The sequence below is a fragment of the Hyperolius riggenbachi genome, chromosome 9 (genome assembly GCF_040937935.1).
Source record: "Hyperolius riggenbachi isolate aHypRig1 chromosome 9, aHypRig1.pri, whole genome shotgun sequence".
NCBI lineage: Eukaryota > Metazoa > Chordata > Amphibia > Anura > Hyperoliidae > Hyperolius > Hyperolius riggenbachi.
The window spans coordinates 47,912,575-47,938,566 of NC_090654.1; positions in this window are offsets into that span (position 1 = coordinate 47,912,575).

A 25,992-nucleotide genomic window follows, 5' to 3' on the forward strand; every position below is an offset into this window, starting at 1 on the left:
AGAGCACTGATGTCGTTCAGGACGCGGACAGAGCTGCCCCCCCCTCCCCCGGTACACACCACGGCACATGCACCAATCACAGCACCCTAAATACAGGGCATTCACAAGCCAAAGATGGAGGCTGGCATGGCTGACACCTGTATAAAAGAATGGTTAGCTTTCTGGGCTGCACTGCTGGTTCTCTTGTTTTTGTGAAGGATCTCACTCATCCAGCTGACTTCTTTTACAGTGTGCATACTCTGGCTAAATCATTTATTAATGAATATTGAAAAAAATAAAAGCAATTTTATTAATTATGTCTTTTTCACTACAGTGCCTCTTTATAGAGAACCCGAAGTGACTTGTTAGAATGCTATCAGCACACAGAGGCTGGGTCTGCATATAATACCTAGCCTCTGTTGCTATACAGTGCCCCCCAAGCCCCCCCCCCCTCCCTGCGTTCTGCTTGCCCCCATAAATCAAACGGCGTGCTAGCGACACACAGCGTGTCACCAGCAGGCTGTTTACATCCACACTGTCACTCTCCGCCACTCCCCCACCTCCTCTATGTCGCCGCTTCCAGCCCGCGTCCCTTCCCTCCCCGCTCATTGGAGGGAAGGGACGCGGGTGGGGAGTGGCAACATAGAGGAGGCGGGGGAGTGGCGAGAGTGATAAGGCAGATGTAAACAGCCTGCTGGCGACACGCTGTGTGTCTCTAGCTCGGCTGATGATTTATGGGGACAGGAGGGTCCTGTGGGGCACTGTATAGCAACAGAGGCTGGGCATTATATGCAGACCCAGCCTCTGTGTGCTAATAGCATTCTTACAAGCCACCTCGGGTTCTCTTTAAAATAGAATTTGCAATAATTCAGCTTTAAGTGGGCAACTGTGGTTTCCCATGATGCATCACTCCTGAAATTGCAAATTATCTCTTTATGCCCCTGAAGCCAGGCTTACATCCAGACCTGCCGATGTATAGCGAGCCTATTGCTTATACATTTTACAGAGCCACATCAACCCCACATGCACACAGCCTGTTTCAGACTTTTGGTCCACATCAGTGCATGGCATCGTTGTTCTATTTGGACTCAACCCCTCACCTGGGAACCGTTTTTTCTTCTCTGTCCATGATCTGAACTCTTCATTTTAAAAGGAGAGTCTCTCTGGCTCTCGCAGAAATGAGCCCTGGGCAAACATTGCATGGGGCCACCCTTAACCACACAATCTCCCAGCATTTGATGCAGCATTAGGTGCCAGAGCCCTCCCTTCCCCGCAGATAACTGCATTAGGTGGCCCCTTTGTGGCTTCCCACCTCTCCGATAGTGTTAGCTGGCGCTAGAGCCCTGAGGGATAACCTGATGATAGGGTGTCTCTTCTCCATGACCTGCCGGCACCGGCATGTACATACTCACAACATACCCTGCTGGGTCAAGGAGAACAGGAGCCCACAAGGATGAAGACACTGACAGAAGGTCACAGCCTGAAGGAGGAACCCTGGCTGGACAGGTGAGCGGCTTTGCTGATGCTAACACTCTGCAAGGGCCCGAGGGGAGCACTATCAATTGGAGGGAGACCTTGGGGGCCCGTCAGCCAGCTCTAGGGCCCTGGGCAATTGCCCAGTGTGCCCCTATGGAATCATAGGCCATGCCTATGCTCAGAGATTCCTTAGTCGCCAACATTAAATAGAGGCGGTAGGAAAAAAGGGTGCAGGGGGAAACCGATATAAGTGTAAACGGTAAGTACTGTCATGAATTGGGCGCTAAATGAAAACGAAAAAATATGTACAGTGGTGATGATGATAGTAAAACACTGGTAAATGTTACTGACATTTTAATACAGCTAAACCTAACCCTATTCTCACACAGAACCCTCGGCCTCCGCCCTCCAACCCCCGCTTCCTGACACCTAACCCTAAACCCTCCTTCCTGACACCTAACCCTAAAACCCCCCTTTCTAACGCCTAACCCTAAAACCCCCCTTTCTAACACCTAACCCTAAACCCTCCTTCCTGACACCTAACCCTAAAACCTCCCTTCCTGATGCCTAACCCTAAACCCCCCTTCCTGACACCTAATCCTACCCCCCCCCCCCGCCTTCCTGACGCCTAACCTTAACCCCTTCACCTTCCTGATGCCTAACCTTAAAACCTTAACCACCCTCCCATATCTGCAAATAATGTAAATACACAAATAATACATTTCAAAAACGATACATTTTTAATTTTCAAAACGATAATTTTGTAAACCTAAAAAATTTCAGTTGGACGGGCCAGTTGCCCGCTATGTATCGAGCGCCCAAATTTCAGATTTTGGCGCCCAATAGCCGATATTTGCATTAGCACCAATGAGGCGCCCGAACAGTCCATTAGCCGCAGGAGCCCAAATTTCCTGCTTCCGCTTGGTCCCCTCAGTGCTTGCAGTATTTTCTTGTTGCTTGCAAGTTGTTGCACTTATTATCATTTTCAGCAATATTAAAGGATACATGTAGTGAGAAGAATATGGAGGCTGCCATATGTATTTACTTTTAAACAATACCAGTTGCCTGGCAGCCCTGCTGGTCTATTTGACAGCAGTAGTGTCTGAATCACACCAGAAAAAAGCATGCAGATACTTATGTCAGATCTGACAGTAATGTTAGAAACATCTGATCTGCTGCATGCTTGTTCAGGGGCTGTGGCTAAAAGTATTAGAGGCAGAGGATCAGCAGGGCTGCCAGGCAACTGATATTGCTTAAAAGGAAATAAATATGTCAGCCTCTATATACCTCTCACTTCAGTTGTCCATTAATATTAATTAATTTATTTATACAGCGCTTCATCATCCACCAGGGGCGTAGCAATAGGGGTTGCAGAGGTTGCGACCGCATCGGGGCCCTTGGGCCAGAGGGGCCCTGAGTGACCCTCCTTCAGCTATAGTATTAGCTCTCTATTGGTCCTGTGCTGATAATAATCACTTTTATAGATACTTTGAATAGTGGTAATCATTAACAAGCTGTCCCCCATCCCCTTCTTGCACCCCTGCACTGTAGTAGCCATTGGCAGGTTTTGGTGTGCCGTATCAATTATTATGTATAGAGTGCTTGGGGGGCCCCAATGTAAAACTCGCATCAGAGCCCACTGCTCCTTAGCTACGCCACTGTCATCCACATCACTTTATAGAGTACACGGAGAGCAGTTTCTGGAGCAATGCAGAAGGCTGAGGATTCTTCTCGTCAAGGGAAAGGCTGGTGTCTGTAATTAGACACTTTCCAATACAGTATTTCATGTGGCATGTTTACACGCAGTGATCCAGGAGTGACACACTGTCCATGCTAATTAACCTACAATTGGCCATGTACTTTTGAGGAATGGCAAGTCCCAGTATGGCCTTGTCTCTGGGTCATTCTGGGACATTGCTGAACCCATTCTGATCTTTGCAGCTCACATGTCGCTGGCAGGGCTGGTCCTGGATTTTTTGCTGCCTGAGGCAAACTTGACAATTTACTCTGATTCATTTAATTCAAATGAAACACTGCTGCTCTCCTGCCTCCCCCCTCCTCAGTCACTGTCAGACTCCTCACACAGCACCACAAGCTGCTTTTCCCCAATGATGACCTCTTCACCTCGCTTACAGTACAAAAATGCTGCCCCTGTAGTCTCTGCGCCTGATGCAAGTGATTCACCTTGCTTAATGACTCTGGTGGCTGGACTAGCCATCAGAGAGGTACAGGTGCGTCTGGTTGGAACAGATGCCCTACTTTTCATTTCCTCTGCCATCTTGCTTTGTTCTGGGGCGTTTGTCCGCTCAATGACCCGCACCTGATTCATATATGTTTTAAAGGGACTCCAAGCTCCTCTCATGGGCATTCCTTTAACCTCCTGGGCGATAATCCCGAGCTGAGCTCGGGGTATATCGCGCAGGAGGATTTCTCAGGCCCTGGTTGGCCGATTTGCATAATTTTTTTTGTTACACACAGCTAGCACTTTGCTAGCTGTGTGTAACTTCCGATCGCCGCCGATCCGCCGCTACCTGCTGTGCCGCACAGCCCCCCCCCCCCCCCCAGACCCCTTGTGCAGCCTGGCCAATCAGTGCCAGGCAGCGCTGAGGGGTGGATCGTGACTCCCTCTGACGTCACGACGTCCATGACGTCGGTGACGTCATCCGGCACCGTCGCCATAGCGACCGGGGAAGCCCAGCAGGAAATCCTGTTCTGAATGGGAGTTCCTACTTACTCTGATCGCCGAAGGCGATCGGAGTGGGTGGGGGGATGCCGCTGCGCAGCGGCTATCATGTAGCAAGCCCAGGGCTTGCTACATGATTTTAAAAAGAAAAAATTTGAAAAAAAGGGCCCCTCCTGGGCGATGCAATTGTATCGCCCAGAGGGTTGAAGGACCTCCGAGGTGAAAATAAAATGATGAGGAAAACAATTGTATCCACAGTTTTATTTTATAAGTAGATCTCGTTTTTAAGTTTTTACTGTTTCCTTGTCTCTGCTCAAAGACACCTTCATTAAAGTATGCCAGAGCTCAAATCTATGAATTATTGACCGTTTTTATCTCTTTCCGGTCCGGATCCGGGAAGCCATTTACTGACAGGAAAGTATTTTATGGCTGTAATTACTTATCATAGAGGGTTATGCTATAGTCTGACCCAGTCCGACCCTATGACCCTTCTGGAGGAGCCTCTTGCAATGGCCATGCGTCACTTCCTCTTCCTGCTTCATTCAGTGATGCACTTTTCTAACAGAGAAGATGGGTGACCTGGAAGTTATAACATAGCCAAGATGGCAGCCTCGATTTTTAAATTGAAATCGAACAAAAACTATTTGGTGTAGAATGGCGATTCAGGCATCAAATGAAAGAGGAGAGCACAAGCTACAGAAAGGTATGCATCTATAAGTACTTTGCAGTACTGGTCATGAGAGGTGCTCGGAGTCCCTTTATAAAGGCCTAATGAACGGTCAAACTGACCAGAAACAGACTAGTGTCATTGCCTGAAACTGTTTAAAGGGAACCTGTACTGAGTAAAATGATTTAAAATAAACACATGAGGTAACTTCAAATGAACATTACATAGTTACCTTGCCATCAGTTCCTTTCAGGCTGCATTTCCACTTGTGCGGTGCGGAATCGCCGGGAAATCACCGTTTTTCCCCGCGATTTCGCATGCGATTTCGCATAGGGTAGTAGGTGGGCGATTTTAACCATGTCACTGCCTGTGTAAATTAACATTATCTCCTATGCAAAATCGCATGCGAAATCGCGGGGAAAACCGCATGCCAAAACCGCATACAATTTCCCTATTAGATACATTGTATGCGATTCGCTTAGCGGTGTACGGGGAGCGAATTCTGACGGCTCTGCCATGCAGATTTTCCCCACACACAAAAACGCTCCGCACAACGCACAAGTGGAAACAGGCCCATCCACTTGTATTGGCTGTGCAAATCCACATGCGGACAACGCATGCGGATTCGCTATAGTGGAAGTGAGCCCTCAGAAGCTCACCATTTTCTTCTGACAATGATCCCTTCCAGTTCTGACAACATGTTGTCAGATCTGAAATATATCAGTTGCTGTCAGTTATTTATCAGTTGCTGTCAGTTATAGCTGAGAGGTCAACTGATGTGCCAGGTAATGTCTATGTTTCCCTATGGCTCAAGTGGGCGATGTTACAGTTTAACAGTGTGCTGACCAGAAAGCTGTTATGGGGTAATGGCCATTTTCAAAATGGAGGACAGAGAATTCCCTTGATCACAGTGGACAAACAGGACGCGGGAAAGGAGAAAAAGTTTGAGGAGTAGATTACACGGGAGGCAAGTATGACTTGTGTATGTTTATTTTGACTTTTCATTTTCAGTTCAAGTTTTCTTTAAAAACTATATACAACAAAGCACTTTTTGTTTGCTTAAAATTGCATGATCTTTTAACTGTGAATCTTGTGAAGATCTCTTTCTTGGCTTTTTTTTTGGCAAACTAAGATCTTTTAACTGAATTTTTTTGTGATTTTTGATATAATAACATACCTCCCAACTTTTTGAGATCAGAAAGAGAGTCATTTAAGCCACACTCCTACCACACCTCTAACCACGCCCCAAATACACCCCCTAGTCACGCATACTACAGATTTCATAAGAAAAATATGCTGTTTTATAATTTAAACCACACTGTTCCTTTCTACTCTGGTTCATTTTCCTTTATATTAACATTTGAAAATAAGAAAATTAACAATTTAAAGGATAGGAATAACGTTTAGAGTCAACTAAATACATTTTTCAGTAGAAAGGGACAAATGAGGAAGAAAGAGGTACTGTCCCTCCCAGGCCCGGATTTACATCACAGGAGCCTATAGGCACAGATGCCCTGGCACCCTAGACTTCACCCTGCACAATCCTACAAAGCCCTGCTGATTCACATCACAGGTGTGCTGGCTGGCCCAGCTGTCACTTCTCCCATATTTCCCCGGTACCTTCTCGGTGAGTAATCTATCATTTACACTTTGCTCAGGACTCAGCATAGGGAAGGAGTGGAGGGATGGAGGCACTAGGGTGGGGGAGTGAGCTGTCTTTCTATCATCAGGCGCCTGTAGGCACGTGCCTACAATGGCAAGGAGAACGCCAGCGCATACCACTAAGGCTGCATCTGAAATGACCACCAGCACAGTGTGTAGCACCTATATAGACTTTCTGCACACTTCGCATTCAATTCAGATGCAAACCATATGCAAATCTGCTACTACTTATCATGCAAACAGGAAACTCAGGAGGAGGGGCTGGGAGCAGCTAACCTGACAGTTACATAGTTACATAGTTGTCTTGGATGCAGGGCATACATTTTTCAGTCTGGCAGAGGCGGTGTATGCCTGTGCGATAAACCATTCAATTGCAACATGTGTTTAGGGATGCGCAGCCTTTCCCCCCCCCACCTTTCCTTAACGTGCCTACAATGCCTTATGTTAAATCCGGCCCTGGTCCCTCCAAAACAGGGACAGTTGTGAGGTGTGTAATAAAGTTTGATACTGATTTTTGCACAAAATTGCTTTTGATGTGGTCTCTTGAATACAAACTGATCCTCCTACATACGAATTGATTACGTTGCTGAACCCAGCCAGGAAGATAACCACTAACATTTGTTCCTGAAAGTCAGAGCATTGCAGGAGTTTCTCTTACGCCCATCACTTGTGCAGTTAATAATAAAATTGTCACTTCCTCTTTTGAGACTGAGTTTTGCATGAAAACCTTTCCTCCATAAACCTGTAGAACAGATCGACTCCCTGACACCTTGCGTGCCTGGATATATAAACTGTAATCAGAGACGGCCAATGAGATCGGTGACGCAACAGAGTATTTAATAGACTGGCGAAAGACATTTAAGGAACTGTGCGGCTCCCATTTTATAGGTCAATTATTTCAGAGTATCGGGTGGCTCACTTACCATGCGCAGGTTGTTTTGGACATGCCATCTGGGTGGTCTATTAAAGAACAATTCCATGAAGCAATAAATAAAAGTGTGTCTCCGTTTCTAAGGATCATTGCAATTCACTTTTGAACATGTTGTGTGTGTCCAAACACATCACACCCATAAGTGCTTGCTGAACATTTGATTTTCGGACATGGGCATTAATGTGGACTTGGTTTTCCTTTGCTTCTATTCCAGCTCCTACCCCTCAGGGAAAGCTTTCCACAAGATTTTGCAACAAGGTAGTTCAAATGCCAGAACATGAGTGAGGTCGTCAGGCATTGATGTCGATTAGATTCCGGTCTGGGCTCTGGGAATGTCAGTCAAGTTCTACTATACATGATTTAGTAACCCATTTTTATGGACCTTCCTTTGTGCACAAAGGCAATGCCAATGCTCAAGAATTTCATCCTTAAACTATTGTAATAGAGTTTCAAGCACAGCATAATGAAATACAGCCCCAAAAGTTAATTTGTACACCCCCAAGCTTTACAGTTGGAACAAGGTATGCAGATTGTTACTCTAGAGCAGTGGAAAACTTCAATGCAATGATGAATCATCACTACACTATCTGGTAGTGTGAATGACAAACCTGAGTCAGGCCGTTCAACCTCCTGGCTGCTGACCATAAGCACCATTGGGCTGCAATTACATGCAGAAGAATGGTAGCGTTCAGTAACACTGCGTGTATTATGTTTGATAAGTGGTGGCATTACCTGGCAGCCAAAAATGTCTTGTGGCGATGTGCGGCGAAGTCTATGGCAACGCAGATAGTTTAAATCCGGCTGTCGCATGTTTTCTCGACGCACACGCATGGAAGCGTATTTTGTCAATATACTTTAGCGCAATTCCTCTTTTTGGCCCGCATTGCACTGCAAAAAAAAAAAACAATGTCCAGTGTGAAACCAGACTCAAATGGAACATTAAATACTTTTGCAGGTATTATCTTTTGAAAGGACAGTTTTTAAATGTTACAAATCTTATTTCTTTTTAAGGACAGGTACTCTAAGGCCTCTTTTACACTCGGGCCTTGTTTGCTCTCAGTTATAACTGAAAGGACAACTGATTTTCAAAGTAATGCCCATCCATATGGCTCAGTTCCCACTGAACGCGGTTTAACTGAAATAATTTTCACAATGCACTGCCATGAAGAAGTAAACAAAACGCGTACCAACTGATTAAGTGTAAACGGGGCCTTAATGCTAAAATCTGATGAGTTTTAACTTTCCATAGCAGTGCACTGTGAAAAAGCTTTTAGTTAAAACATGTATAATCTTAACTGAGCTGGAGGGAAACATGGACATTACCTCACACATCATTTGTCTGTTCAGTTATAACTGAGAGAAACTGATATAGTGGAAAAGGGCTCTAAGGATCTTTCAAAACAACACATTTTTCATAGTAGAAACCATGTTTTCACACAAAGCAACACATATGGGTTGATTTTTATTTAAAGGAAAACTGTAGTGAAAAGACTATGGAGGCTGCAATATCCAGCCCCTGGCAGCTGATCTGTCCCTCACCGAAGATTCGGTGTACCGGGGTCCCCTGCATTGCAGGTCGCCATCTTTTGCGCCTGTGCGAGTGCGCGGCTGCACCACTCACAATCGTGGTCACGTGGGCCTTTGCAGAATCATCCAGGCCACGTGATCGCAAGACACAGGCGCAAAAGATGCTGAACTGCCGAGATTGGCATCTGCAACACAGGAGCAGCTATAGCCAGGAAATTCTTTAGCAAACAATGAACAGTTTTAGAAGGAGGCGTGCAGGGATTGCCCCACCGCTCACTCACAGCAAGCTTACTTTAGATCTGCACGAGAAGCCGGTGTTCTTTTTAGGAACACGCATGTGATCTATTTGGGGACACAAGGGATGCTTATTGTAGTTATCTGGGAGTGAAGTGTTCTCCCTGGTCATGTGACAGGGAAGCCACAATGGGATGCCGATGAGGCCGGGTTGAGTTGTACGGCATACAGAGCCGGCCGCTCCTGAGCTATAAGTGTCGCTGGAAAGGTCAGACGGGTGACTGGTATGGCACGCTGAAATCTATCCCAGTGGCAAAAAGAAAACACGGGATCAGCATAGCTCCGCGGGAATGTCTCGCTCCATGGGCTGATATTCATAGTGACACAACGGAAACGCTCAGGCGCACTTACGACTTTCAATGCCTCCCTGTAAGATCCTGTGATGCCCAGGCCCTCATTAACCCTTCCAGGGATGACCAGAGACTCAAAAATCACCAAGAACCCCTGGGACTTCATCATGATCCACATTTAAAGAGGACCAGTAGTGAAAATTACATAATAAATAAAATTGCTTTTTTTTTTTTTTTTTTACAATATTCATTTATAAATAATTAAGTCAGTGTTAACACACTGTAAAATATTTCCTCATCCTGATTTGCGTTCTGAAATTTAACACGGGTGGCGACATCTTTAGTGCTGTCAGGTCAGCTCTGTGGAATGTTTGTTTAGGACTTGTTCACATTATAAATCACCAATGCTATCGCAAGCACTGAGCGATTTATAGGGCTATTTTTGAAGCGCTTTTCCAAGTGCTTTCTGAGCGATTTTCGCTTAGAAAAGCGCTTTTATTAGCGCGCTTGTGCAGCGATTATTTTTTTCACTTCCTGACGTTAGTCAGGAAGTGAACTCTTTGAGCCGGAAATTAATAGTTACGTTGTATTTATTCATGAAAGCGCTCGGGAAATCACAATTCAAAGCGCTTTTTCAAGCGCTTTGCGATTTCCCTATACTTTCTATTGAAACGCTCAGAAAATGAAGCAGGAGCCGCATTTGCGATTGGACAGAAAGCTCATTGCTTACGTGAGAACACTCACATAAGCGACCATTGCACTAGTGCTAAAAAAAAAAAAAAAAAAAAAAAAAAGAGTGAAATCTTTGGGCTTGATTCACAAAGCCATGCTAATGCATAGCACGACCGCGGTATGCATTTAGCACGCAACGTGACGCGCGTGAAGGTTTGTGCGTGTAAAGATTTATGTGTGCGCGCTAACGAATGTTGTCGTGCGGTAATGCGCACACTTTGCCGCGTTAGCGGTACATCTTTACACGCGCAAACATTCACCCGTGTCATATTGTGTGCTAAATGCATAGCACGGTCGTGCTATGCATCATCACGGCTTTGTGAATCAAGCCCTTAGTGTGAACAAGCCCTTACTGGGAGTTCTAAAATGAGTACAAAATATACCTTATCTCCCAGAATGCTCTGGGGAGTCGAATCGGTGTCTGGTGCACATGTGGTAAGACATACATTTACAATATCGGTTTTGGAAGCCTGTTATGCGCTCCTGAAATGGGTACGTTTTTCTGACTTGTACATATTTGTACATTATGTGTTTTTAACAGATATTATATATATCATGTGCCTCTGAGGAAGCGGCTGTTAGCCGTAAAACACGTGTCAGCTGCTTTGTTATAAATTGGAATTCCGTTTGTGCACCTGATCTTGAACCTACATTATGTAAAGAAGAATCAAGACTGAAGAGTGATATTGTTACGTGTTACATTGTGTGAATGGCTCCAAAAAATCCCCCCGTGAACGGACTTGCTTTGGTAGGGTATCATTTTAAATGGGAAAAAACAAACAAAATATTTTGAAATGTTTTAAAACAGTGGCACTTATCTTGTGAAATGAAAGGGGGAAATATGAAAAACATTGTATTTTCTGCACTTATGCCCAGGGCCGGATTTACAACTCAGAAGCCTGTAGGCACCCTAAACTCTGCCCCTGAATACAGGCCACACCCCCAAGTAAAAATATTCTGAACTCTAATCCCTGCCTTATGTCGCTAACTGTCCTTAGAATTTTACATTTTAATCACTGTCTCATATCATCCTTAGTGACATGAGGCAAGGATTAGGGTGTAAGTGCCTGAGGTCAATGATATGAGGCAGGGATTAGACCGCAAGCTCCTGAGATCAGTGATCTGAGAAGGAGGGGCTGCCTCTCCTACATAATGCACCTGTTGGCACGTACCTACAGTGCCTTATGGAAAATCCGTCTCTGCTTCCGCCTATTTTACTCCGTAAAATGCCTATAAAATATATATATATATACAGTATACTCAGGGCGTAGCAATATGGGTTGCAGAGGTAGTGACCGCATCGGGGCCCTTCTTAAACCAAAGTATAAGCTGTTTATTGGTCCGGTGGTGGTAATAATAACTTCTATAGATGCTGTGAATGGAAGTATTAATTAACACACTGTTTATCATCCCCTTCTTGCACCTCTGATACTGTAGATGACTTTGGCAGGTTTTGTTGCGCTGTATCAAATGTTATGTATGGAGTGAATGGGGGGGGCAATGTAGAACTCGCACCGGGGCCCATAGCTCCATAACTACGCCACTGTATATACTGTATATATTATAATATTATTCTTGAAAATAAATATTACCTAAAGAAAGACAAGATTGTCCTGAAAAAAACTACACGAGTCCCACTTTAATGGCATATGTACTGGTATGTACTGGTAAAAAAAGGTATAACTGTATCAATAGTGACAGCTGAAATGCCAACATTGTAAGCCAGGGAGACCACACACGGGGCTCAATTCACTGAAGCGTGATAACTGCTCTGCAGCGTGCAGCAGTTTTGCGCAAGCAAAACATTACTCCACATGATAAACAAAGGTTTTCGCGCGATCATGCGCTTGTTTCACGTGTGTGATCGCACACAAACCATCGTTTATCACGCGGAATAATGTTTTGCGCAAGCAGATCACGTGATAACTGCTTTAGAGAATCAACCCCACAGTACGGAGAGAGTACAGTCGCAGGGACGCGCTGCCCGCCATCTGATTCATGCACTTGTGGCAGGCGGCCAGGGTCGATTTTAAATGTGTCACTCTGTATGTGCAAGGCATGCAACCCCAGTAAGATATTATCTTTAACCCTCCTGGCGGTTTATCAAAATCCGCCAGGGGGCTGCAGAGCCGTTTTTAATTTTTTTTTTTCATGTAGCGAGACAAGGTCTCGCTACATGATAGCCGCTGCTCAGCGGCATCCCCCCAGCCCCTCTGAACGCCTCCTTCAAAGAACGGGATCTCCTGGAGGGCTTCCCCCGTCGCCATGGCGACGGGCGGGATGACGTCACCGACGTCATCAACGTCGTGACGTCAAAGGGGACTCCGATCCACCCCACAGCGCTGCCTGGCACTAATTGGCCAGGCAGCGCACGAGGTCTGGGGGGGGGGGAGGGAGGCTGCGGCGCGACGGATAGTGGCGATTCGGCAGGTAGCGGCGGCGATTGTCATGCACACGCATCTAGCAAAGTGCTAGCTGCGTGTAGCAAAAAAAAAAATTCTGCAAATCGGCCCAGTGGGGCCTGAGCGGTGCCTTCCGGCGGCATAGCCCGTGCTCAGCACGGGCTTACCGCCAGGGAGGTTAATACATTCATCATCCCTGCAATGTTCTAATATGACCCAATAAAGGGTTGCAAACTTTGCTGCCTAATAGATGTACTCCACACACCTTGCAGGAGGCAGAGAACAGGCTAGAACCTGGAGCACTGTCTGTAAATAGCTCCTTCCCACAGTGCCCTTTGTGTGCGTGTCTGCAGAACTGTATCAAAGATCTTAGATTGTGAAGTAGACATTCAGGGATGAGGGTACCTTCATAGTGTCATTAGCCATAAACGATGAATTGAGCGCTCTGCAAGTATAGGCTCATTCCTTATATTTGTCAAAGCAAAAAAAATCACAGGCTATTAGTAAAGTAACACTCTTGGTTATTGACATGTGGACTGTAGCAAAGAAAAGCTGTAAAAGTGCTCATACACTTTCAGGGCTGGTGCACACCGAGCGGCTTTTTCAGCGTTTCTGCAGCCGCTTGCGGCTGCAGTTACGCTTGGTCAATGTATCTCAATGGGGGTGGGTCACACCAGAGCGGGAGGCGTTTTGCAGAAACACATACTCCCGGGGTGAGGCATTTTTGGGATTTCGGATGCGTTTCTGCCTCAATGTTAAGTATAGGAAAAAACGCAAACCGCTCTGAAAAACGCCTGTTCGGAGCGGTTTTGCAGGCGTTTTTGTTACAGAAGCTGTTCAGTAACAGCTTTACTGTAACAATATATGAAATCTACTACACCAAAACCGCAAAACGCTAGCTGAAACGCTACAGAAAAAAAAGAAAAAGCGTTTAAAAATCTGCTAGAATTTTGCGGATCTGCTAGCGGTTTTTGGTGTGCACCAGGCCTCAGTAACAAAGGTAGAAAAAGAATTGCACAGTTATGCCAGGTATTTCAGATATTTTAACAATTTGTACACAGTGTTAATTATTTTAGAGAAGATTCAAAGTTTACTATAAAGTTCTAATTTTTAAAACAATATTTATCGGAGCCTAATTTTCTGCTTTCGGCGCCCAATAACTGATATTGGCATTAACGCCTACGGTGGCACCCAAATCGCCCATTAGTTGCAGGCGCCCAAATTTCCTGCTTCCCTCCAAAACTGCCAATTGCCTGACTAGCATGCTGGCCCTTTGGCTTCAGTATTGTCTGAGTCACACAAACACAGAAGATGGAACCAGCATGCACCAACGTAGTCTGAGCATGTGATCTGCAGACTGCCTCTGAGTCAGGAGCTCAGAGGATTCACGCAGCATCCAAGCAAGCCGCATTGTTTGAGGCTGGTTTCACACTGCAAACTGGCGTTATCGATGTGGTGTGTCGCGCCCAATGCACCGCATCTCAACGCCAAAAACAGGCCTCCAGGGAATACCGTGTTAGTACACGGTATTCCCTCTCTGGCATTCAGCCAAGCAGGAAGTGATGCACGCTTGCGGTCACTTCCTGCTTCTGGTATGCGGAAGTGCACGGAAGCATATTGTAAATACACTTCCGCGCATGTGCGCTGCGACGCCAACGTGCTTTAAAGTGAACCTCCAGACTAAAAATCTACTCAGCAGCACTGAAAAGGCTTGGTGTTTCTTTAACAGTTTCACAGCATCAGAGCTTTGTTTTTCTTACCCAAGCCTCATTTTTAGCTGCGCAGAAGAAAACTGCCGGGCATTTTTCCCTTGATGCTGTGCAAAGCATGATGGGATTTCTGATGTTGTTGTTCTCCTTCTGCTGTTTTGGTGCAAATTTGTTTTTTTACATTTTGAATTTGAGATTTGAAGCCTATTGCACGCAGCTGGGAGGGGTGATCAGGACACAGGACAGTTGGAACTGTGTCTCATGCTCTCTGTCACCTCCTTTCAACCAAAAAGATGGCTGCCCCCATGAAATCACAAACATTTGCCTGTTCTTTTAAAACGGTGGGTAAGAGATTATATTTTCTATTTTGATTAACAGAACTAATGTAACTTAATGACAGTATGATTGTTTAGGCTGAAGTTCCCCTTTAAGAACCCTGCGTCGCCATAGACTAACATGACTTCAGGGCCGATGCAGGATGCTAGCACTAAATTGGGCATCGTACCTCAATGTGGGAAGTATGAACTTCCCCATAGACTTTCATTAGGCTGTGGCAGCAGTGCGGCAATTTGCCGCACCGCCACAGTGTAAAAGGGCCCTCAATGAAAGTTAGCAATGGCACCTTCTGTGTTTTACTCCCTTCAGACTATTTGTTTTTTAGTTTGTTGACAGTATTTAAAATCACGCAGAAAACCATTGCGTCAATGCCAGAAATAACACCGCTAGACTAGCGTGGGACTGGAAAAGAATGGAATAGCAAGTATCTGGAGAGTGATGGTGAATTATGGGGCTGTAAAGCTGGAAGGAATGTATTCTGTGCCTCTTGCCATCTAGGGCTCTACAGCATGTGACAAAGGTCTAATTCCACCGGCAATTAGCTGCAGGTCCAAAAAAGGCGTTGACTTGACAGACGTGAGAACTGATCATCCAGCCATTGTGATGTCACCACTTTCCTATGCAGAGTAATCAGAGCAGTTGTAGTGCACTCCAGCTGACCTTGACAATGTTCTCTGACTCGAGAGATCAATACTAGCATAGATCAGAGACACAAAGCAATAACCTCCGTGAACTGGGCAAAGTAATAGCATTGATGCCTGAAACCTGAGATGAAATAAGCTTTATACTCACTTGGGCCTTCCTCCAGCCCTCTGTAGGTAGTGTCAGACTGTGAGCTAGTAAAGCTGAGGAAATCCACTTGCTGGCCAAGCAGCAGTAATCAGGTGTTGCTGCTCACCAGAGCTGGGACAAGGTCCTTCAGCACCCATGGCTGAGACACCAAAGTGCGCCCCTCCATCCCTCCCACCCCAGCCATCACACACTGATTGTTATTAGACTAAGAGGTGCCACAGGGCCCACAACCTCCCCAACACGTTAATATCTAGTTATCTGGCTTGCAGTCACTGCTATGTATCTCCTTTTCTTATTTCTTATTTCTGCTTCAAACACAATTAGGAATGACAGCTGAATGAATTCTGCGCCCCCTCCTACACTGCGCCCTGAGGCTGGAGCCTCTCCAGCCTATGCCTCGGCCCGGCCCTGCTGCTCACAGTGAAGACTTGCTGCAAGTTTCCATTTGGAGTGATAACCCAGGGTTACTGCTGCTTGGCCAGCAGGTGGATTTCCTCAGTTTTTCCACCTCCCAGTCTGACACTGCCTGTAGGCCATGGGCTCCCTTGCTGTCCTCCCAGGCTGCTCATTCTCCTGCAGTCAGCTGCATGCATGGCCCTGGCCAAGCACATCCTTGGTCGGTCTGTAGCTGGGAGCATTAGGCACCTGTGCAGTTACAGTCTTAGCGAACTGCGCATGCACAGAATGCTCCTGGCTACAGGAGCATGAGTGGGGGGCACACACAGCGGGGTCAGTGGCATAGCAATAGGGGATGCAGAGGTTGCTATTACACTCGGGCCCTTGGGCCAGAGGGGTCCTCCCTTAACCACAGTATTAGCCCTTTATTCATCCTGTGCTGGTAATGATTGCTTCTATAGATGATTGAACAACAGTAGTAATTATTAACAAACTGTCCCCCTCCCCTATTTGCACATCTGACACTGTGGTTGTCCTTGGCAGGTTTTGGTGTGTTGTATCAATTATTATACATAGAGTGTTGGGGTGGCGGTGGTTGCAATCTAAAACTTACATTGGGGCCCAAAGCTTTATATATTATTAGTGCACGAAATGAACCATGCATCAGTTGCACGTAAAATCACTAGTCAGAAGGCAGATCTACTTGTGACCTGTAGTTGTGTGACTGTCCCTAAAGAGTAAGGACCCGTTTCCACTAGAGCAAATCTGCATGCGTTTCTTGCATACAGATTCGCATAGACAATACAAGTGGATGGGCCTGTTTCCACTTGTCAGGATTTCTGAGCGTTTTTCTGTGCAGGAAAAATCTGCACGGCAGAGCCATCACAATTCGCATACCGCTATGCGATTCGCATAAAATGTATTTAATAGGAAATTCGCATGCGGTTTTGGTATGCGAATTTTCATGGAATCAATGGAAAAGCACACAGGCACTGCCATGGTTAAATTCGCATACATCGTCATCCATGCGAATTTGCATGAAAATTCGCATACACTCGCATGCAAAATTCACATCCGCATGCGAAATTTTACTGTGCCGATTTGCACCGCACAAGTGGAAACAGGTCCTAAGGGTTTGCGAGTCCACGGGGGGTGGGGGTTAAGGTAGCACAATTTTTACACCATCGCCCTGGGTGCAATTTAGCCTAGAAACTGCCCTGGTGCCTTCTCCACTTATTTTTTAGTTTGCACTTTGCAGCTGTCCTGCAGCCAGCCAATCACCATGCGGCTTCAGTCCTTGCATGGTGATTGGCTGGCTGCAGGACTCCTGCAAACTAAGCAGGAAGTGGATAGTGGAAGTGTAGACGTGATCGCTGGGACCAGGTAATGTATAGCAAATTCTCAATGCCGGTAATATCATCTTATTACTAACATTATTTAACATTTTAGAAATGCCCTGAAATGTTAAATAACATTAGTAACAGGATGTCATTACCGGCATCACCCTGCGCCATTTTTTTGCGGTGCTATTTTTAAATGCATCCCTCAAGGGGTTTGATTGAACGCAGGTTCAGAACCACTGAAATAAAGAGTTACTATCCCTACCACTATTAAAGGGGACCTGAACTCAGAATGTCCTCTCTGCTCTAAAAGATACACAACAGCATAATAACCTTTAAACAAACAAACATTTCTTTGTTACAGCTCATACGAATTCTAATAGATCTGCAGTGTTTCTACTTCCAGCAGGCATATTGTTAAAAGCCTGTGCTTTCAAATGGGCTTATCTGCCGTGGCAGTCACGTGACACAGGGGAGAGATCAAATTACAACTTGTGATTAGACATAGGGATGGTCGGAATGCCAAATTCCGATTCCGCGGTAATTCCGCATTCCGTCATGTACCGATTACCGATTCCGCTTTCCGCTACCAATTTCTGCATTCCAAGGCGGAATTTCCGCCGGAAATCGCGGAAATTCCGCCCGACTTTAACATCAATTTTCTCAAAAACTATAAGGTCTATGTAAAAACTTTTTTTTGCATCTTGCTCAGAAGGTTCTGTTTAATAAACCCTGAAAATTTGGTGTTTCTAGGACTTACGGGGGCTTTGCCATTAACTGCTAAAGTCGGCGGATTTTTACTGTAATGTAAAATGCAGAAAATAGGCAGATGCAGATTTTCTGCATTTTACATTACAGTAAAAAACCGCCGACTTTAGTGGGTAATAGAAAGCCCCCTTAAGTCCTAGAAACACCAAATTTTCAGCGTTTATTAAACCAAATCTTGTGAACAAGATGCAAAAAAAAGTTTTCAAAAAGACCTTATAGTTTTTGAGAAAATCGATGTTAAAGTCGGGTGGATTTTCCGCGATTTCCGGCGGAAATTTCCGTGATTTCCGGCGGAAATCCGCCTACGGCACTAGCATTACCGATTTCCGCATTCCGATACGGAAATGCAATTTCCGATCGGAATTTCGGAAATTGCATTTCCGCGGAATCCGAATGAGCATCCCTAATTAGACACAGATGAGGGGGAATTAAACAGGCTAAACCCACTTAATACATACAGGGTGCATTTCTCTATGATTTCCTTCTGTCCTTTGCAGGAGTCAGGTCCACTTTAAAATTACACTGAATTGCTGCTTGAAGTATTACCAAATGTTTTGTCATAAGTATAATTGTTAGTTGTGTGGTACGAGTAGGGGCGGAGGTTGAAGACTAATGTACTATTGTTAACTAGCCAACCCCGCCATTGCCACATAACACCAACCAGGGCCGTGCAGAGGGTCCTTAAGTGGGGGGTGCTCAAATTTAAAAAAGGGGCCTGGCAACATCTTCCCCCGCATGCCCCCCTCCTCGTTTCTGGCTAGGGGGTATTGGTTGTCAACAGTGCTGAATGCAGATGCTGGGTGCCATGTGGGTTCTGGGTGTGAGTACAGAGTCTCATGTGGGTTCTGGCTATGGGTGCAGGTACTGGATGTGACATGGGTGCGAATACTTGGCACTATGCCTGTACTGGGTGCTGGTACTTTATGTGCGGGTACGGGTTAAGTGGGTGCTTGGTGCAGATAGTGGGAGCCATGTGGAGGCTCTGTGCAGGTGTGAGTACTGGGTGCAATTTTAGGCATGGGTGCAGATACTTATACCTTTATAGCAGTATCAAGCAGACTTTGGCCCATATGCAATTAACTTTTTCACCTGAGTTTTCTCCTAGGAGATAATTTTTCATCTTCAATTTTAAATAACTTTCCAGCACTTTTCAACTAAAAAAAGTACCATAAAGTAGGTGAAAAAGTACTATCAAAATTATTTTGAGTATTTTCTTGCTTTCTGGTGGCTTAAAGGGCATTTAATTGACAAGTTTAAAAATATCTCCCAGGAGAAAACTATGGAGAAAAAGTGAATTGCATATGGGCCTTTGTGTCTCCTTCCAACCAACTCTTTTGGCGCCACCACCCTCAAATCAGCAGTGATAGGTGCCCACTGTTAGTGGGTTAGAGTGGGCACAGTGGAGCCCACAGTGGGGGCACAGACTCACCTTTCATTACTGGGACCTCTGTCCCTCTTGATCAGCACCCAAGCTTCTTTTCAGGCAAAGAAGAAGTGGTTACCAATATGCAGTGGTTGCTAAGCATTAGTAGATGCAAAACTGCAGTAAGTGCCAAGGTGCAGCGGGTGGTAAGATGCAAAGGTTCACTTTGTGCTAAGTTGCAGTGGGTGATGAGATGCCAAAGTACAGTCTGTGTCAAGCTGCTGTGGGTACCAAGGTCCAGTTTGTATTGGGTGTTTATTTGCAGTGGGTGCTATGCAGTATTGGGTGTTGAATGAGTAGCAGATGTTGATAAACAATAGTGGGTGCCATGTGAGTGTTAACTGGTACAGGGAGACATGTGAGTGTTGGACATGAGTGAGTAGGGAGTGTCGTGTGGTCTGGATGTGTGCCATGGGAGAGTACTCTCCCATATGGGTTCAGACCAAGGATGGGTACTGGGTGCTATTTGGGTCCTGGCCATGGACGGGTACTGGGTGCATATAATGGCTTTGGAACTTGGTGACGTGCGAGTACTGTGCCATGTGGGTGTTGATTATGGGGGTATTTGGGTCTTAGATACAAATACTGAGTGCCAAGTGGGTACTGGGAGTGAGTACATGGTGACATATGGGTGATGGATGCTGGATAGTAGGGTATTTGTTGTCATGTGGGTGCTAAAGGCAGATGCTGGGTGCCATGTGGATTCTGGGTGCTGACACAGGGTGTCATGTGGATTCTGGCTTTATGGGTGTGTATCAACTATCATGAAGGTGTTGATTGCAGGTACTCAGTCCCTTGTGAGTTCTGGGTGCAAGTACTGGGTGTCATATGTGAGAGCTTGGTGTTTGTACTGGGCACTTAGTGCAACTGAAACTACTGCAGATGAAGCATGTGGGTGTTGTGTGCAGGTACTGGGTATCACATAGGTGCGAATACTTGGTGCCATGCCTGCACTGGGTGCTAGCTATGGGTGGGCATTGTGTGTTATGTGGGTTCTGTGTGCAGGTACTTTGGGTGCTAGTACTAGTTATGTGAGTGCAGATAGTGGGTGCCATGTGAAGGCGGTGTGCAGGTGTGAGTAGTGAGTGCCATGTTGGGACTGGGTGCAAGTACTGTGCCATGTGGTGTGGGTGTGAGTACTGGGTGTCCACTATAGGGTGAAAGGGTGCAGGTACTGGGTGTCATGTGGCTATTTGATGCAAGTACTAAGTGCCATATTGTGGCCGGATGTGAGTATTGGGTGCAGGGTGCAAATACTGGGTGCTTGCTATAGTGGGAGTTACTGGTTGAGTGTAATGTGGGTGCTGAATATTGGTGGGATTGTTGTGGGTGCAGGGGGTGGGAGATCACTGTGGGTACTGCTATGAATGGCATAGTTGCTGCTAGGGGAGGTAGAGGTTAGTATGGTTGCTGGGGGAGGTAGAGCTCAGTGTGGGTGCTGGGGGAAGGGTAGGTCACTGTGGGTGCTGGGGGGAAGTAACTGTGGGTGCTGTGGAAGGTAGAGGTCAATATGAGTGCTGGAGGAAAGGGAGGTCACCGTGGGTCCTTTGGGGGAGGTCACTGTGTGTCTTGGGAGAGGTAGAGGTCATTGTGGGTGCTGGAGGAAGGGGAGGTCACTATGGGTGCTGCTGTGAATGGCATAGTTGCTGCTAAGGGAGGTAGAGGTCAGTATGGGTGCTGGGGGAAGGGTAATTCACTGTGGGTTCTGTGGAAGGAAGAGATCAGTATGGGTGCTGGAGGAAGGGGAGGTGACTGTGGGTGCTGGGATAGTCAGTGTAGTTACTGGAGGAGGGAGTGGATGCTGGGTGTTGGGAGAGGTTGCTGTGGGCGCTGGCAATGGGAGAGGTGCTGTTTTTGGGTTGGGAGGTCCCTGTGGGTGCTGCAGGGGACAGGAAGGTAGCCACTGGGGGAGGGAAAGATCACTGTGGGTGCTGTGGGAGGGATAGGTCAGTGTGGGTGCTGGGGTAGGCAGGATCACTGCTAGAGCTGGGGAGGGAGAGGTCACTGTGGGTGCTAGGTGGAGGGAGAGGTAACTGTGGGTGCTAGGTGGAGGGAGAGGTAACTGTGGGTGCTAGGTGGAGGGAGAGGTCACTGTGGGTACTAGGTGGAGGGAAAGGTCACTGTGGGTGCTGAGGGAGGGAGAGGTCACTGTGGATGCTAGGTGGAGCGATAGGTCACTGTGGGTGCTAGGTGGAGGGAAAGGTCACTGTGGGTGCTAGGTGGAGGGAGAGGTCACTGGATGCTAGGTGGAGGGAGAGGTCACTTTGGGTGCTAGGTGATGGGAGATATCACTGTGGGTACTGGGGAGGGAGAGGTCAGTATGGGTCCTAGGGGGAGGGAGAAGTCACTGTGGGTGCTAGGTGGATGGAGAGGTCACTGTGGGTGCTGGGGGAGGGAGAGGTTACTGTGGGTGCTTGGTGGAGGGAGAGGTCACTGTGGGTCCTAGATGGAGGGAAAGGTCACTGTGGGTGCTGAGTAAGGGAGAGGTCACTGTGGATGCTAGGTGATGGGAGATATCCCTGTGGGTACTGGGGAGGGAGAGGTCAGTATGGGTCATAGGTGGAGGGAGAAGTCACTGTGGGTGCTAGGTGGATGGAGAGGTCACTGTGGGTGCTAGGGGAGGGAGTGGTCACTGTGGGTACTAGGTGGAGGGAGAGGTCACTATGGGTGCTGGGGGAGGTAGAGGTCAGTATGGGTCCTAGGTGGAGGGAGAGGTCAGTATGCCACACTAGGATTCCTGTTTGGGCCTCTTCACTGCAAAGTGTCCCAGGCGGGGGCGGAGCTTTCCGCGGGCGGGCGTGGCTTATCGCGGTCGGGGGCGTGGCTTATTTTGCGTGCCGAGAGGGGCCTTTTTTTGAAGGTTTTAAAAGGGGGGGGGGTGCCTGGGCACCCAGAGCACCCCCCTCTGCACGTGCCTGACACCAACCCTTCGCTCACTCCAATGGCCACCTAAAAAATAGAGAATTCTGTTTAAGATTGGTTTATTGACATTCAAATCCTTGCACAATTTGGACCCTGGATACCTAAAGGAATTGTTGCAACTGCATCACCCCCCCCCCCCCCCCCCCCCCCACAATCTTAGATCAAAAGGATCCAATAACTTGGTCACCCCCCGAGTCCATCTCAAAACCTTTGAAGACAGAACCTTCTGTCATGCTGCCCCTACACTTACAAACTCCCTGCCACACCCAATCAGGACATCTCCATCCCTGGCAGCATTTAAAGTGGATCCGAGATAAACTTTTACTCATTGCATAATTGTGTTCCTTTCATATAGTTTATATGGCATTCCTCGAGCCCAATCCTTTTTTTTGTTTGTTTTAATACTCTAGTTCCCTATAAACTAAACACGCCTCGCCCACAGCTTCTCCAGTGCCTTGGCCCTCTTAGACTCATGTAGCAAGGGCTTATGGGAGCTCAGTCTGGGCAGGAGGAGGTGTTACTAGCCAGAGATTTCAGAGGCAGAGGGGAGGAGGGAGGAGGAGAGGGGAGTGAAGTTTTCACAGGCTGAGGGCTGGAGATGCAGATCAGATTGCCTGTGTGTAATGATTACAAGTAGAACATGGCCGCTCTCATTGTATCAAAGGAAGAAATAATCATATACTGTTCAAGCTGTTTGCAGCTAGATTTGCTGTGTAAATCTAAACTTTAGATAAGATATATAGACAAGTTACTTGTTATAGTTCGTTTTTCATCCCGGCAGTGGTGTAACTAGAGATCATGGGGCCCCACAGCAAGACTTTTATGGGGCCCTCAGATGGAGGCACTCTTAAGCAATGCCACCTGCCCCTACCCTATGGTGATGAGTAATTGGGAAATTTACATTCTAATGCATTTAACACTGCTCATAGATCAAAGTTTGAGGGTGGGGAACACAAGAAAGTTAATTGTGAATACAGTAAATACCACCTCTGCTCCAGGGCCCCATAGCAGCTGCTATGGCTGCTATGGCTATTGCTACGCCCCTGCATCCCGGATTCCCTTTCAGTCCAAACTGAAAAGCAACCTGTTTAGCATGGCATCTATGCACTTTGAGTCCTATGGGAGTAAAGAGCTTTACAAATGTTATTGTATTGTATTATGATTGTATTGTATTTTGCACAGAGCTGGGCTTTTATATGTTAGCCTTCTTTGTAGTGGTGTCAGAGTTGTCCTTTAAACATTTTCAAGTTAGGACAAATGACACAGCAATGTTCCCGAGCTGTAAACTGAAAGAATTCACTGTTATGCAATGTGTGATGGTCTTGGGCAAATTGAGCTGGTTACTCACCAGCAGATACGCTAAACGTTAACTTGTAGAATAACCTGACACAGATTTCTCCATGTAAACAATAACAGAATCCCAGTGAAACTTGTTTATTTTTAACTCTGTTAGACATAAATTAGCCACGATCGTTAGGGGATGTATGGTTTAGCGTCTGCAGTGAGGAATGTTAGCCTTTACCTTGCACTATAGATACTTTATACGTGTTCACAAGGAAATCCTATAGATTGCTGGGCCTATGCAGAGATGCAGAGTATCTGGGTTGTGTGGGGTTAACATTAAGCCATGTGCAAACATTAGAATGCTGATAATGTATGCAGAAAAGGATGAGTCTGGGTTCACATATAACATAGCGTTTAAATCCTGCGTTTGCGTAATGCATTTTTAATGCGTTTCGTGTTTCACAGTTGCAATTTGCAAGTGCGTTTTTTTGTGCGTTTCTGTGCGTTTTATTGCATTTGCAGTTCGCTAATGAAAAACGCACATTTTCACGTTTTGTATGCATTTTTTTAAAATACATTTATGCAAATCACTAGGAAAACAACAGGAAGCTCTTTACTTTTTAAATAAAAAGTGTGTCGCAGTGAAAAAAAGCCATTAAAAATGCAACGCAAATGCGTCACCATAGACTTTTATTATGTGTGTTTTGGCAGCCAGCCTGCATATTATATAACACTACCAGCATCTGCAGAACGCTTACTGTAAAAAGCAAGTGCAACGCTGGTCCTTCTGCGTCCCATAGACTAAGGCCTGGTTCACATTAGCGTTCGCTGTCCGGATTCGCCTGATCGGATCCGGACCGTATACTGTACAAACGTAACGTACGTTCCGCATAGCAATGCAAAGTCTATGCGGACGTTCACATGCGTCCGTTCCGTACAGAACTCCGGACACTTTTCCAACATGCGCTATTTTTCGGGTCCGGATCATCCGGCCCACGCACCCGGACTGGAGCCTGACTGCACCATCCGGAAATAAAAAACCAATGGGAAACGGAAAGCACAGAACACACTGGCTACAAACACCTGACGTTCTACCCCACTTCCTATGCGTATTCTAGCAGCCATTTCGGATGGGGACACATGGGCCCAGCATTTCTGGAGTGGAGCAGCAGTGACAGACGTGCTGGAGCTGTTTGGCAGTATATGTCGGACGTGGAGGTGAGGTCCTACACAGCAGAGGACCTGATTCTACAGGTGCACCTTCTGCTGACCTCCCAGACCCCAACAATTATATAGTTTTATTTATTACTTTTACCAAGCGGATCCGGATCGCAGCCGTATAGATACCTGATGCAACCGGACTGGATCCGGATCCGATCCGGATCCGGTCATCCGGTCTGTTTGGCACAGAAACGCAAGTGTGAACGGGGCCTTACATTGTTGCATAAAACGCAGCGTTTACTGCTCCACAAGTGTTTCTGCCACGTGTGCACCTGGCCTGAAAGAAAAACTGTAGTGAGAATAACATAATGAATGAAATTGGATATTTTTTACAAAATTAAAGGACATCCGAAGGGAAAATAAACTGATGAGAAAAACATTGTATCTATCCTCCTTCTCCTAAAAATTACTTTTTAAATTATCTCACAGTTTTATTTTATATTTAAATCTAGTTTTTACGTTTGTACTGTTTCATTGTCTCTGCTCAATGACACCTTCATTGAAGTATGCCAGAGCTTAAATCTATGAATTATTGACCCTATCTCTTTCCTGCTCTCAGAAGCCATTTACTGACAGGAAAGTATTTTATGGCTGTAATTACTTATTAGTAAGGGTTACACTATAGTCTGACCCAGGCAGACCTGGTCCCGACCCAGACAGAAACTGTCACTTGCATACTAATGTGTAACTCTTTCAGGCAGAGAAAGAAAAAAGGAACACAGGCCAGGAGGCCGCAATAGCAGCATAGGGGGCGATATACAGGCTGGGAACGCGAACAATCACTCGCGTTCTCATGCCTGTCGGCCGGTGACGGCCAAACCGGAAGTGCTCGCCAGCGGGTCCTGGGACATCGGAGCGGAGCTGCGAGGGCACCGATCGGCTGCTGGGGGCTGAGGGAAGCCCCAGGTGAGTAAATCTCATTTTTTTTAGTTGACTTAAGGTTCGCTTTAAGCTGGATTTTTTATTGACTCAAGTATAAGTCTACCCAGCAAAGGGACCAGGCTGGGTTATTGACTGCACTGTATACAGTATTGCAGCCATTAACCCCTCCTGTCCCTTAAGTGCAGCCAATACCTCCTCCAGGCCCCCAAGTGCTGCAATAATCCACTCCCTTTTATGCAGCCCAGTATTTCCCCCCTGCCCCTTTTCTTGTTAATT